This window comes from Tachypleus tridentatus, chromosome 10 (assembly GCF_004210375.1).
Source record: "Tachypleus tridentatus isolate NWPU-2018 chromosome 10, ASM421037v1, whole genome shotgun sequence".
Lineage (NCBI taxonomy): Eukaryota > Metazoa > Arthropoda > Merostomata > Xiphosura > Limulidae > Tachypleus > Tachypleus tridentatus.
In genome coordinates this window covers 156,792,266-156,804,846 of record NC_134834.1, presented here as the reverse complement: position 1 = coordinate 156,804,846, position 12,581 = coordinate 156,792,266, and the positions used below count along the sequence as shown (strand labels likewise).

Here is a 12,581-nt window from a genome sequence, read left to right as displayed (position 1 = left end):
TTATTGTTGGTATGTTAAACCATCAAAATATTCGTCTATTGCAGTAGTTTTTCTTAACTTGCCATACTCAAAGATAGAGGTGCTTTACGTGCCTTCAAAGTATGGTTTTGTGTTAATATAGTGCTATTTTTACTTCTGAATCATAATTTATGTTTTAGTGTCTCTCCCATTCCATTTTGAAAATACGGCATAAATATGTGTCAGAGAAAGTAGTTTGTTTTTCACATAAATTGTTTTTTCAACGTTGTTGGTTTTATCGTTAATTTTAAAATGTCACACCCCACGAATGTTTATAATATGGAAGAAAGTTTGAATGCAAAGGCGTTACTAAACTTGTGGATGTTGGGAGGTGGGATTTATTTAAGAATAATATTTGATTTTTAGAAAGGGATGAGATAAGAAAAAAAAAAAGAGAATAAGTGTATACTTTTGTTTGAAGTATCAACCACATAAAGTTAGTAAGGTATATATATACAAGCAGAGAGTACTTTATTTTCTTTTTCGTTTAATTCGAATAACATTATTAAAAAGTGTTGTCTTTATTAAGTGGGCGAACGCTTAAAATTTTCTTACAATAAAGTACGTTTTCATCTCTACACATATAGTGTAAATATTAAGCTTAAAACTAGCTAGCCGTGTTATGACTACAAACTTAAACAATGCTAGCTAGTTTCTTAAAACTATTGTCTAGCGACTGATTATATTACTTTGTGTTTCTGAGATGTGTATGATGACACTTGCGTTGAAGGCCTCGTAATATATATATATTTTTTCTGAAGTTGCTTTAGGCAAATTCTATATTTTCCCAGCATTTAAAACCTGTAAGAACACGCCTGACCAACTTCAGAATTTAGCACAAGTTAATGTACTGGAGAATCTTCGAATATCATGGGTTAGAGATATACAGGTGAATGAATGATTCTGAAAGGGTGACCGTTTTCTCACGGGGGTTTGGCATTGCACGCGAACTACAGCGTGAAGGCCACTGTTTTCTTATCTTTTTTTACATGTCCATAATCTTCGGGAGGGAAGGGAGGAAGTGCATCCGGTGCCTGCTTTAATTGCTTATTTACCTTTTCGCTGAAGGCAGTGGATGTTTGATAAATTAGACACTCAAAAATAATTGGAGACTTGAAAAAGTAAAATATTTAATGTAATCTGATATTATAAATTGTTACATTAGCCAGTCGAAACTCAAAAAACCGAATTTTATATACACACACACAATAGTGTTGAAATGACAGTTGCGAATTTTTGTATCTTTTTCTTCCTCCCTCTCTATATGGCCAAGTGGTTAGGGCGCTCAACTCGTAATCTGAGGGTCGCGGATTCCAATCCGCGTTGCACCAAACATGTTCATTCTTTCAGCCATGGGTGCGTTATAATGTAACGGTCAATCCCACTGTTCGTTAGTAAAAGAGTAGCCCAAGAGTTGGCGGTGGGTCGTGATGGCTAGCTGCCTTCCGTCTAGACTTGTACTGCTAAATTAGGGACGGCTAGCGTAGATAGCCCTTGTGTAGCGTTGTGCGAAATTCAAAAACTCTCTTATATATATAATAATAATAGATGACTAATACGTAGAAGTAATTAGAGTTTAGAAATGATCTATACTTTTTTTTTCCTTCTCTAATTTAGTGGCTATGAATAAAGAACATTTTAAGAGGTATAAATATTTTTATTACCAGATTTTCCGACCCATTTAGAGAAAATAGGAATTTTGTTTGCTAGATTTTATTTATTTTGATATTAATGTTATTTATCGTATATGAAAAGTATTAAAAATGAGCATAATTTTTAATCTTTGGGAATGTTGAACCAACCCATTTTTAATTTTATTTATGTGTATAAACGAAATTTAAGAAATAAAAAATTCGCAATTCTTACTGAAAAACAGCGATGTATGTAAGTATCAAGTTTAAAACTAACTAGCCGTGTTGTGACTATTAACTTAAATAAATAATTATGTTGCCTGATAAAACCTCTCATGAAATGTTTAGTAATTTTTATAAATGAGCCGTAAAATTCGAGATAAAATAACATTGTTTTTATATATTTGTTTTAGAAAGTACTTATGAAGATAATTTATTTGATATAAGGTTCAAATAATTTTGACATGTAGAGAAAAACAAAGGCGATCAATCCTCTTCGATATTTAGTTCCGTGTTGCCAGAAACATTGTGATTCTTGTTGATTTTGCAATATGGAAGTCGTCATATGATTGTTTTTTCAAAATGAGGAGATCGTCTTATCTTGGTTTTTCAATGTTGAGGTCGTCATTGCTTGTACTTGCTAAACCTGTTGTGCTTCTGTCAAATGTAGCTGTAAGCTCTAATACAATTGTTTACCTTGTGAGTATAGTATGGGTTTATTTTTTGTTTTAATTCGTCGAGTTAGCCATAGAACAATAACCAGAACAAACACTAGCAATAACGTCTAGAATGGTGCGTCAGTTACCTATTACAGTAAAGTGTAAATTATCTAGATTACCTTCATTCAGCAGTAGATTATAATAATTTTCCCTCTCTCAAAGTAATACTTCACCATAACTAGAACGGAAGATAAAATTAAGGATAAGGGAATGGGAGATGGCATTTTTGACACGTAAGACAAAGCATGAATAATACAGGGTGCATGCTGTAATTTTCCATGTTCAAGCGTTTCACAACTAGTGCAGAACAATCGTCATACTGTAGAAGTGATTCCTAATTTGATAATACCTGTTTCCCAGTTTGTTTATGTTTTATTCATTTGTACCATTGATTTGATTTTTGTAAAGCATTATTCACTAATTTTCGTCATTTGATCGGTTCATATTTGTAAAGAAATATAAAGCAAATATTTCAGCTAAAAAAATATCTCACCCCTACTTGCTACGTAAAGAGGTCGTGGTTTATACTTGCCCGTTTTATTAGGCCTAGTTAGTTGTTCAACCGTTACCGATACACCCCAGTTGAACATCAGACTTTTATCAGAACCAAATATCTGTATACTCGTAGTTAACGCTACGTATACAATAATAAGATTTTTCATCAAGCTACTTACGGGAGAATTAACACTCATTGTTGAAGGGCAGGTTCTAAAAAATTAGGTGATATTTTATACATAAAAGTCAGTTGAATTTAACTAAACCATCATATCTAATCAGTATTATAAGATTTTTAAAAATTGTTGTACCAGCAGTGAAAACAGTCTTCATATTTATTGTGCGTTCAAGAAAAAGGAAACTTAAAAAAATAACAACAAAACAAACCATTAGTTATATATTACAAACTTTTAAACATTCTTGACAAAGTACAGGATAATTGTTGTTTTGTGTGTGTGTGAAAATTCATCAACTTCAACTAGTTCTAAATTACGGGATGAATGTTTTTGTTGTGGCGTCACCGTACATACACATGTTTTGTTCGATAAAAAGGAAGTCATTCCTTTTGCTCACAAGTGTGTGTGGGGAACTGTACACCTCTTGGTGTCATTTTCTTGTCCCTGTATTGAGGTGTTAGACGTGGAGGAAGTAGTGGAAATGCCATGGAGTTCATTAAAATGTTGTTTGTGGTAAATCCATGGTAATTAATTTTTTTTAATACACGCAGTGTTTTGTTTTTCACTTGCAGGTTATGAACGTGAAAGTAGACCATATCCTACCAATCAGTGACCAGTTACATTTTACGTGGAAGCAATTCCCGCTTTAGCAGATTTTTAAAAATTGAGCGTGCAGTCGTTTATTGGCTGCTACACTAAACATTGTGTTATTTTTCAGAATAACGTACTTTTAAAAGTTTTAAAGCATTTATGCTATATATACATACATAGAAATTCATCGTATGAAGAATCTAAAAATATATGATTAACAAATTATTTAAATTCCTTGCGTTTATTAATGAAAACATAGTTGTAAATAAGTCTTATATTGATTGTAACGTGTCATTGAAGGTGACGCAGTTGATGTAATTTTATCGTTCGATTAGAATTTTATGCTCTGTAATATCACTAAGCAACAGTTTTGATATTCAGTTAAACTAGGATGAAACGGGAGTGTGTAAGTAAAAGAACTGTTCAACGTCTTGAATTTGATGTTCAGTTGAACTAATATGAAACGAGTGTGTTAAGTGAAAGAAGTGATATTATTCCAAATATGTTAAACGATTTTTAGTTATTTTTTCATATTTCAGTGTTTTTATTTCTTTAAAAAAAGTATAAACATCCGTGTCGGAGACAGACCATCTAGAACAGGGGTTCCCAACCTTTTGGCACTCGCGACCCCTTACTTAAAAGTTTGAAACCCATGTGACCCCCTACTTAGAGCTTACTATCAGCAGCTTAATTTTTCTTTTATTTTCTTTGAAGGAGAGGGAAAGAAACATAAAAAATATTTTAAAATTCTGTAATTATTTATTAGCAAATTAAATCACATTGGTCCAACCTGAATTCACAAAAAGAACATATATTCAACATATATATCCAATCAGCAACGGACATGTGACTCACGTGTCGACAGCGAGCACACACACACATTCACATAGGCACATTCACTCACAGGCACGCATACATACACCCATAATATCGCCTAATGACATTGAACTAACGTAGTACACGTTTTGCTTTGCAACGAAACAAAAAAAAAAGTAAGAGCATGAAAATGTAATTGATGAAATAAAATTAATGTTATCCCAAGCTACTTCTAACAAGGCTTTGCGACCCACCGGTTGGGAACCCCTGATCTAGAAGGTCGTCACGTGTATGACATACGACCACCTGAAGGGAGGTCGTCACGTGTATTACAAACGATCACCTGAAGGGAGGTCGTCACGTGTGTAAGGAACGATCACCTGAAGGGAGGTCGTTACGTTTACTAGAATAAAACATGGCCTAAATAAGAACGAATAAAAAGTAGTTCAAGGTGGTAATTTCTTTATATCGTACCATCTTTCAACAATTAGACTGTAAAGTTTAACAAATTTTCTCTAAAATTTTTTGAAACTCGTGTTACTTGAGAAGAAGAAAACAAAACAATTCTATTGTTGCGTATAAATTGTGTTTGTATATATCTGAAAGCATTTACAAGTGGTATGTGACCCCGTGTTTAATTCTAACTAAAGTGTTAGTCATATCAAATAGGGACTTGTGATTTGTAGTAGTATACTTAAGCATCAGGGACAAATGCAAAGTAAATCTGTACAAGGTGACGTCACCTGTTTGATGCTGCTTGGATTCCTTGTGCTCATTTATCGCTATCAGCTCATACAGTATAGCCTTCCCACATTGTATTTTCTTATTATGTGAACTTATTTAAATCTTGTATATTGAAGGTTTTTCATAATTGGTTTATCTCAGTAGTTCATTATGCATTGTTCAATACCGTTGTCGTTTCTCGAAGAGAGAATCCTTACGAGCAGGTCCTATAATAGGCGGTGCTAATGAATCTCCTCGTGTATTGTTAATTCTTTTGAGCCGACTGAAATCAGTCGACCATTCGATAAAATTTCATTTCAGAGTATCGTACATTAATACCAGAGGCGTTTGAAAAATCGCGTATTAAGTAATCAGGCACTGTAGACCAGGCTTACCATAGAATGCCCTACTTATCGAAAGTGAAGAAGTTTCAAGAACGTTTAAATGTTTGTCTAATTTTTTAGTTTTTACCTCGCGTGTTCGCAGACAAGCAAACTGATCGTTCATGGTTATTTCTGTAAAGTAAATTTATTTTCTCTTTTCTCACATTGTAGATAGCCCTCGAGTAGCCTCGCGAAATTCAAAACAAACGGGGAAGTACCTTGTTATGTAAAACTGAAAACTCGTTTATTGTGGAGTACATAGAGTATGATACCTATGGTAAAACATACATCTACTGGACTTGGTGGGACATGTACAAAAGAAATTTGAAAGTTATAAGATTTTTTCCTTAGTTATAGTGACTCCAAAATATATTCGATGAATTAATGGCCCAGTGAAATGAAAAACATGTTTAATTTTTTAATATATTATAGAATGCGGTCATGTGTCTCTATTGGTCAGAAATAAGGAAGAACGTTTTCACATGTCAATAAAGCTGAAGGAATGGAGTGTGTAAATAAGACACTTCGAACCACAAACTTTATCCTCTTATAGTTTTAGTTAGTCATAAAACCTGTGAATTGTCATATTTAGTTTACTTTTTCTAATAATGAGAACAGAAATGTTATAAAATTCATTATTTAATTTCTGTATAGAAGATATATTAATACTAGAAATAAGCGACCTTATTTAATTGGAATCTCAATGTTTCGTTTTAGAACTTTACAGGAGCGTACACTAAAACACAAATCATAACTGACCGGTAAAAGGTTTGAAATGCAGTTAATTAAATAACATTTTGGTGTCATAAGTTCGTTTATTACTTTAACGTTATAAAATGTCTTGTTAAAGATGCAAACTTTTTTACTTTGTCGTAATGCACACGTTTTCGGTGCTTCATTGTAAAGTTGTGTGTACACGAAGTTTAGGTAGTAACTCTTGAACTGTCCCTGTGACTTTATCATGTCCACAGACAGAGAAATAAGCGGCAGTACCGAGCAAATCTCAGTCTTGTATTACTGTGTCGTAACTACAGATATTATGATCTGTATATCGGACACTAAACAAGTTTTATGCTTTAAATACGTTATATTTTCAGATTCATTTCGTGTACACACTTTTGTGTATAAATTTGTCAAACTTGACACGAGACGAGCACGAGCACTAGTTTGTTCAGTAAACACCGACTGTAGATTTCAAAGATTAAACAACGACATCGTTATAGCACTGTTCTGCGAGTTAACACGCGCGTCTTTCATCAGTTGTGATTACGGTACAGACGTTAGATGCCCTTCTGGACACAGTTGTTATCTAGTGGTTGTTTACAATACTGCTAACTTCACTGTATGCGTCTTTTTCTTTTCTTTTCTTTTGCCTTTGAAGAATTGTGACATTCCTTCTGTAAGCACATTGTATTCCTTTCTGTAATTGGCAGAAAATTAACGGGCACGTGTTACTCACTGTCAAAAAGTGTTTACAATGAGCTTGAGGAGAGAGAACTGGTTCGGGATAAAATAGATGGCTAAGAACGAAACCCTAGTCCTTATTTTGATTTTGACGGCTCGGCATGGCCAGGTGGGTTAAGGCGTCCGACTTGTAATCTGAGGGTCGCGGGTTCGAATCCCCGTCGCATCAATCATGCTCGCCCTTTCAGCCGCGGGGGCGTTATAATTTGACGGTCAATCCCACTATCCGTTGGTAAAAGAGTAGCCCAATAGTTGGCGGTGTGTGGTGATGATAGCTGCCTTCCCTCGAGTCTTACACTGCTGAATTAGGGACGGTTAGCGTAGATAGACCTCATGTAGCTTTGCGCGAAATGAAAAAAACCAAAACAAACATTCTTTTAATTTCGAAAGAAAGATACGTACAAAGCATATTTCATCAAGGAAGTTCACTATGGATGCTACCTAATAGTTCACAAGTTATATGTTTACGGAGGTTTGTGTTACAACGGATACCTTTGTTTTTGCAGTCAGCGTGATCAAAAGTGAACTTTAAAGAACTAACCTTTCACGAAATTCCAACATGTGAACCAATATAACTACACTAACACGCCATTTCAGACTCTTACAGCAAGTACATCAATATATAAAAGTGACAGTTTACTACTGTCTTTACGGAGAAATTTATGAAGACACTTTCAGCATCGAATGAAATATGCAAAAAAATGCCCGCTTTCAAAGGTTTGTAAGCCCGAAACTAAAACCCAGTGTTGCTTACCCATGAAGTGGTTTTATATATGAAAAATGGAAATAACTCGTAATATCAGATACATAACTGATGCTTGTTATACAGGGTGTTCGGAAAGTCATTGGGCTGTTTTATAACAAGTCTATTTCAAGCCAGCAACCGATAGCGGTGTTTAGAAACAAAATAAGAAGGATCCAGGCCTGTATTGATGCCAACGGGGGTCACTTTCAACATTGTTTATAATTGCCATTCATATTTACCTCATGTATTCTGTATTGAAACATGTCTGTTAATAAATATATAAGTGCACAGTGACTTTCCGAACACCCTGTATTATTTCACCTACACGCAACAGTGTTATATAATGTCCAATTAATTGATGTGATGACCCTTCTGAAGATCTAAAAATTATAACGAAATAAGCCCACGATATGAGAGTAAACGAAATGCAAAAAAATCGTGTAGGTTGATGTTATACAAAAACATCCTTGTGTTTGACGTTTGGTGGTTATGAAGCCAGGATGGGCTAAGCTACGTTTTTTGTAGCAACAAACAGATGAGTTTATCTTGACATGTTTGCAATTAACCTAAAGTAAACAGTGATAGTTTAATACAAGTTTTCCCACGTTTTCAGGAGATCAAGAACAGGTCCTGGAATTTCCAAGTGGGAGTTGTAACAACTTCAAGATGTTTCTAGGTTTGTAATGTACTGAAAGTTAACTATTGTCCCTTCTCCAGTTCACAGGTTTGAGAAAGAGTAGAAACACTTCTACTAGGGACATTTCTAAAATATACCTTAGCTGTTCCATGGAATTTTTCGAACAACTAGTCAGTAAGAGGCTTGTCATGAATGGCTGATAGTTTTCAAAACCTCAACTATTTTCGAACGGGGAGGAAGGGTGATTGGAGGCTTGTATCTGTGTACATTGTTTACTTCATTAAGAGTATCGAAATCATTTTAATTTAACCATTACTTTTACCGTATCATTGTATTGGTGTTTGTTTTCCCGTGGCTTTAATTCTCCAACAATACCTTTATAGTTTTTCGAATTTGGGGAAAGAATGTCAAAATCAACATCTCTCTTGAAAACCGACGTTTGCTGCTGATTACAAAGTTTTTTCTTACCAACTGACAAATAATAATAATAATAAACTTTGGGAACGCACCAATTAAAAGGTACTCACTGTCTTAGACTATAATAATGCCAAACGTAAAAGTGTCTGAGTAGAATCTGTGGGATCTTGGGGGTTTAGCAACCTCATAATCTGTGCCTGAAGTTATGATGATGAAAAATCTCTCGAATTTAAAATATTTTGTGATCACGTTTTGAATAGCTACACTGATCAGTTGATGAAAGAAAGTAGGAAAGTCGTGTGGAAAGAACAAAACAAAACGAAATTGATCATTGATCAGGCAACAAGTTTTGTTGTTTTTTTTCACTTGTAAATTCGGTGGGACCGTTTTTTTTGTTATATGTTTACAGTTTTGTTGTAAATTTTAGAAAATCGTGGGCATGTTTTTAAATGTAGTAAAAAATATTTATAAGAAGTGGGTCTGAGAAAAAAGATTGTCATGTATTGTAAATAGACTTGAAAGATAAAGGGGCCTGTATATTTAAATTGGCCTGAACAATAATGGCGTCAGTGAATATTTAAATAGGCCTGAATGTGTAAGATATATTAGAAATGACTTTGAAAAATTAAAACAGCAATGTATTTTACGTGGGCACGGATAACAAAGATGGTTGTGTGTTTTAAGTAGAGTTGATTATATACGCCTTTGTATTTTAAGTGGGTATGAATAGTGAAGATGGCCTTGATGAATAAAGGTGCTTACGCGTTTTAAATCGGCCTAGATAATCAAGATGGCCGTGCATTTTGAATTGGCCAGAAGAATCGAGATGGCCGTGTATATAAAATTGGGCCTGAAAATCGAGATGGCCATATATTCTAAATGGGTTAGAATAAATATTTTCATGTAATTTAAATGGGTCTCAAAAGGTTTTGTTCGCGTACGCTTTACATTTGGTAAATTTGCAGTATTGAGTTGTTTTATGATTATATATTTTCTCTTATGTTTTCGCTTTTTTATGAATTATTCTATTTTATGTCGCTCGTTAAATAAATAACTTCAATGATCCTAGAACTCTAGTACAATACGGATGCTACTTAATAGTTCACAACTTATATGTTTACAGAGGTTTATTTTACAGTGTTTTTAAATTATATACCTCTCGGAACCATTACTTGGGTCAACACCATGGCTGAAGATGGGTTTAATTTATGCTTTAGCGAGTTAAAAAAGGATAGTTAACATTTTGATTATATAACAAAATGTGTTCACGTATGTTGTAGCTACATTTAAAATCATTAATCTGTATTAAATATAAGGTGATATCTTTCTGTATGTTCAAAGAACAATGTTTGTAACTGTATCAAATATTTATACTTCTAGTTGAACTCTATTTTTTACGTTTTGTTTGTTTAATTTTCTGGCGTTACTTGAGGGCTAACTGTGAAGTGACAGCTTATAGAGGGAAGGCATGCTAGTCAACACAACCCACCGTAACTCTTCATCATGTCTTTACTAACGAATAGTAGAATTGACCGTTACATTATAGCGAGTATATTCGGAACATGTTTGTATTTGTTGTTTTTGTTTTGTTTTTACTAGAAAGCCAAAACCTTTTACATGTAATTATAGGCAATTAAACCACAGAATTTTCTGACATTTTATGCGAAACAGACAGATGTAATGACTCCTAGATTGAAGGACACGAGCTCGAAAGAAGCAAACATCTGTTGGGTCAAAAGCTCAAGGTTAAGTTAATTCTTGGCATGCCGTTTCGGTCTCACGGCATCATAAAACTATTCTGTCCTTTAGCCATGTTCATCCATGTACATGTAAGATGTGTTGGAAATAAAAACAGTATCAAGGTCTGAGACAGACAACACTGCCCATGCGCGCATTTCAAAGTCCTCTTTGTTGTCTCTACGACTGACGAATTGTAATTATGCAATTTTAGTTTAAATTAAACCTGTGATTTGTGTATTGCATATACACACACATACCATTACTGTTTGACAGGTTGGACAATTTTAATATGTCCCTTTATTAAATTTACCTGGTATTTTATAACCTCTTAGCTTTATTAAATCGCTTCTTGTATTTATGAATTGTAATCTTCTTTTGTAAACTGTTCTGCACATTTCATAAATCAATATATAGATTTAATAAAGCGAGGGTGTATGGATAAATTATTTCATAAACCAGCAACATATTTCTCAACGAATTTGTCAAAGTGTAGTTAGTAATAATACTTATAAAATGAAAAAAATATATAATTTTCCTCGATAAAAGAAGACTACGAGACTTGCAAGATATAAATCACAAACTACTCTTGGTGTCTCGTACATCTTCAATGATTCATGAAATATTTCTAAACAACTACATGAAGAATATAAACGTTTATCTCAGAGTTCGTATCTTCTTTCGGCTGACAAAACCGTGCTGTGGATAGTTTTCATTGAAAGTTCGTCATAAAAATTATTAATTTTTAAGGCTATGCCCTTTTTTTAATTAAAATACTTTGTAACTAAAAAACCCGAGCGAAAACATGACAAAGAATGAAGAATACCAACTACACTGTGTTCGTTATATCCTCTGCAAACAGGGCCTTTTGTCTAATACCAAGAGTTTTTCAGGCCGACTGAGATGTGATAAGCAGATGAGTCGGAACTGGAGGTGCTGTGGCATCCACACTTTTATATATTTAACACATATAGCAACTGTAAAATGTATTAATTTTTTGGGAGGCATGCTTCCAGACTTCCTAGATTTGAGATGCTTTTAGAAGCTCCTTGTATTTTCAATCTCGTATTGTAAAATTTGCATGTCTAGTAGAGCACCCCACTTTGCAACTTCTTCCTATACGACTGGAGAGTATTGTATTTGAGATGCTATTTGTATTAGAAAATAGCTTTCATAAACGATTTCAGATTCAGCATAAGGACACGAGGGGAATTTATGAAAATTATTTTTAAAGGGCGTCATACCGTTCAAATATTTAAATTGTTTCTTTTATTTATATATTGTTGTTGCAGTAATTAGGAATTATCAGTGTTGTATTTGATATATCACATAAGACCGTTGTGAAAGTTAAAATGTATTCAATAGAAAATCATTAGTTAAACTATAAATACGGTACTTGATCCACATACGTTACTCTGCAGTAACGTTGGAAAAGTAATACGTTTGAAACATTCAGTATATTTGCGATTTTAATTGAACACCCACTATTCCTGGGTGGGCTGAACAGGCGGGCAAACCCCCACTAACTAACTAATAAAGGTTGTTTTTTTTCTCATCTCAACTTAATCACGTATATCATAAAATAAAGAAATTTAGGGAAGCCAAGCAAGCTCAAAATCTTCTACTATTACTACATACAACTACGTGTTTTACGTGTCGTTCATTCAGCGTAAAATAATAACATAAACTGCCCAACTTAAACCCATCAGTGTGATGTGTATGTTATAGTGTCTTTATTAAAATCCATAGGTGGCAGAACCTATTTGAAGTTGGGGGGCAACTTGGTGTATCAAACCTGGGGATGCGTGCCCTCAGTACTCCCCAGTGGTTAAGTGTTATGTCTGAAAGCTTATAACGCAAGTAGATAGGTTTCGACACTAGTGGTGCACATAGCAAAGATTACTCATTACAGTATATAGCTTTGCGGTTATCAACTAACATATTCCCCCACCTCTGGTTCCACCATCCAATTAAAAAGTAATTGTATGTGCACAGGTATAGATAAAAATGTTCAATTGTTTAACGTTAT

At 34.0% G+C, this 12,581-nt stretch overlaps 1 protein-coding gene across 1 annotated transcript in view; it reads left to right on the top strand.

Moving 5' to 3' along the window:
- The window catches only part of LOC143230714 (uncharacterized), a 40,405-nt gene that overhangs the window by 3,123 nt on the left and 24,701 nt on the right, over window positions 1-12,581 (top strand). The window lies entirely within an intron of this gene.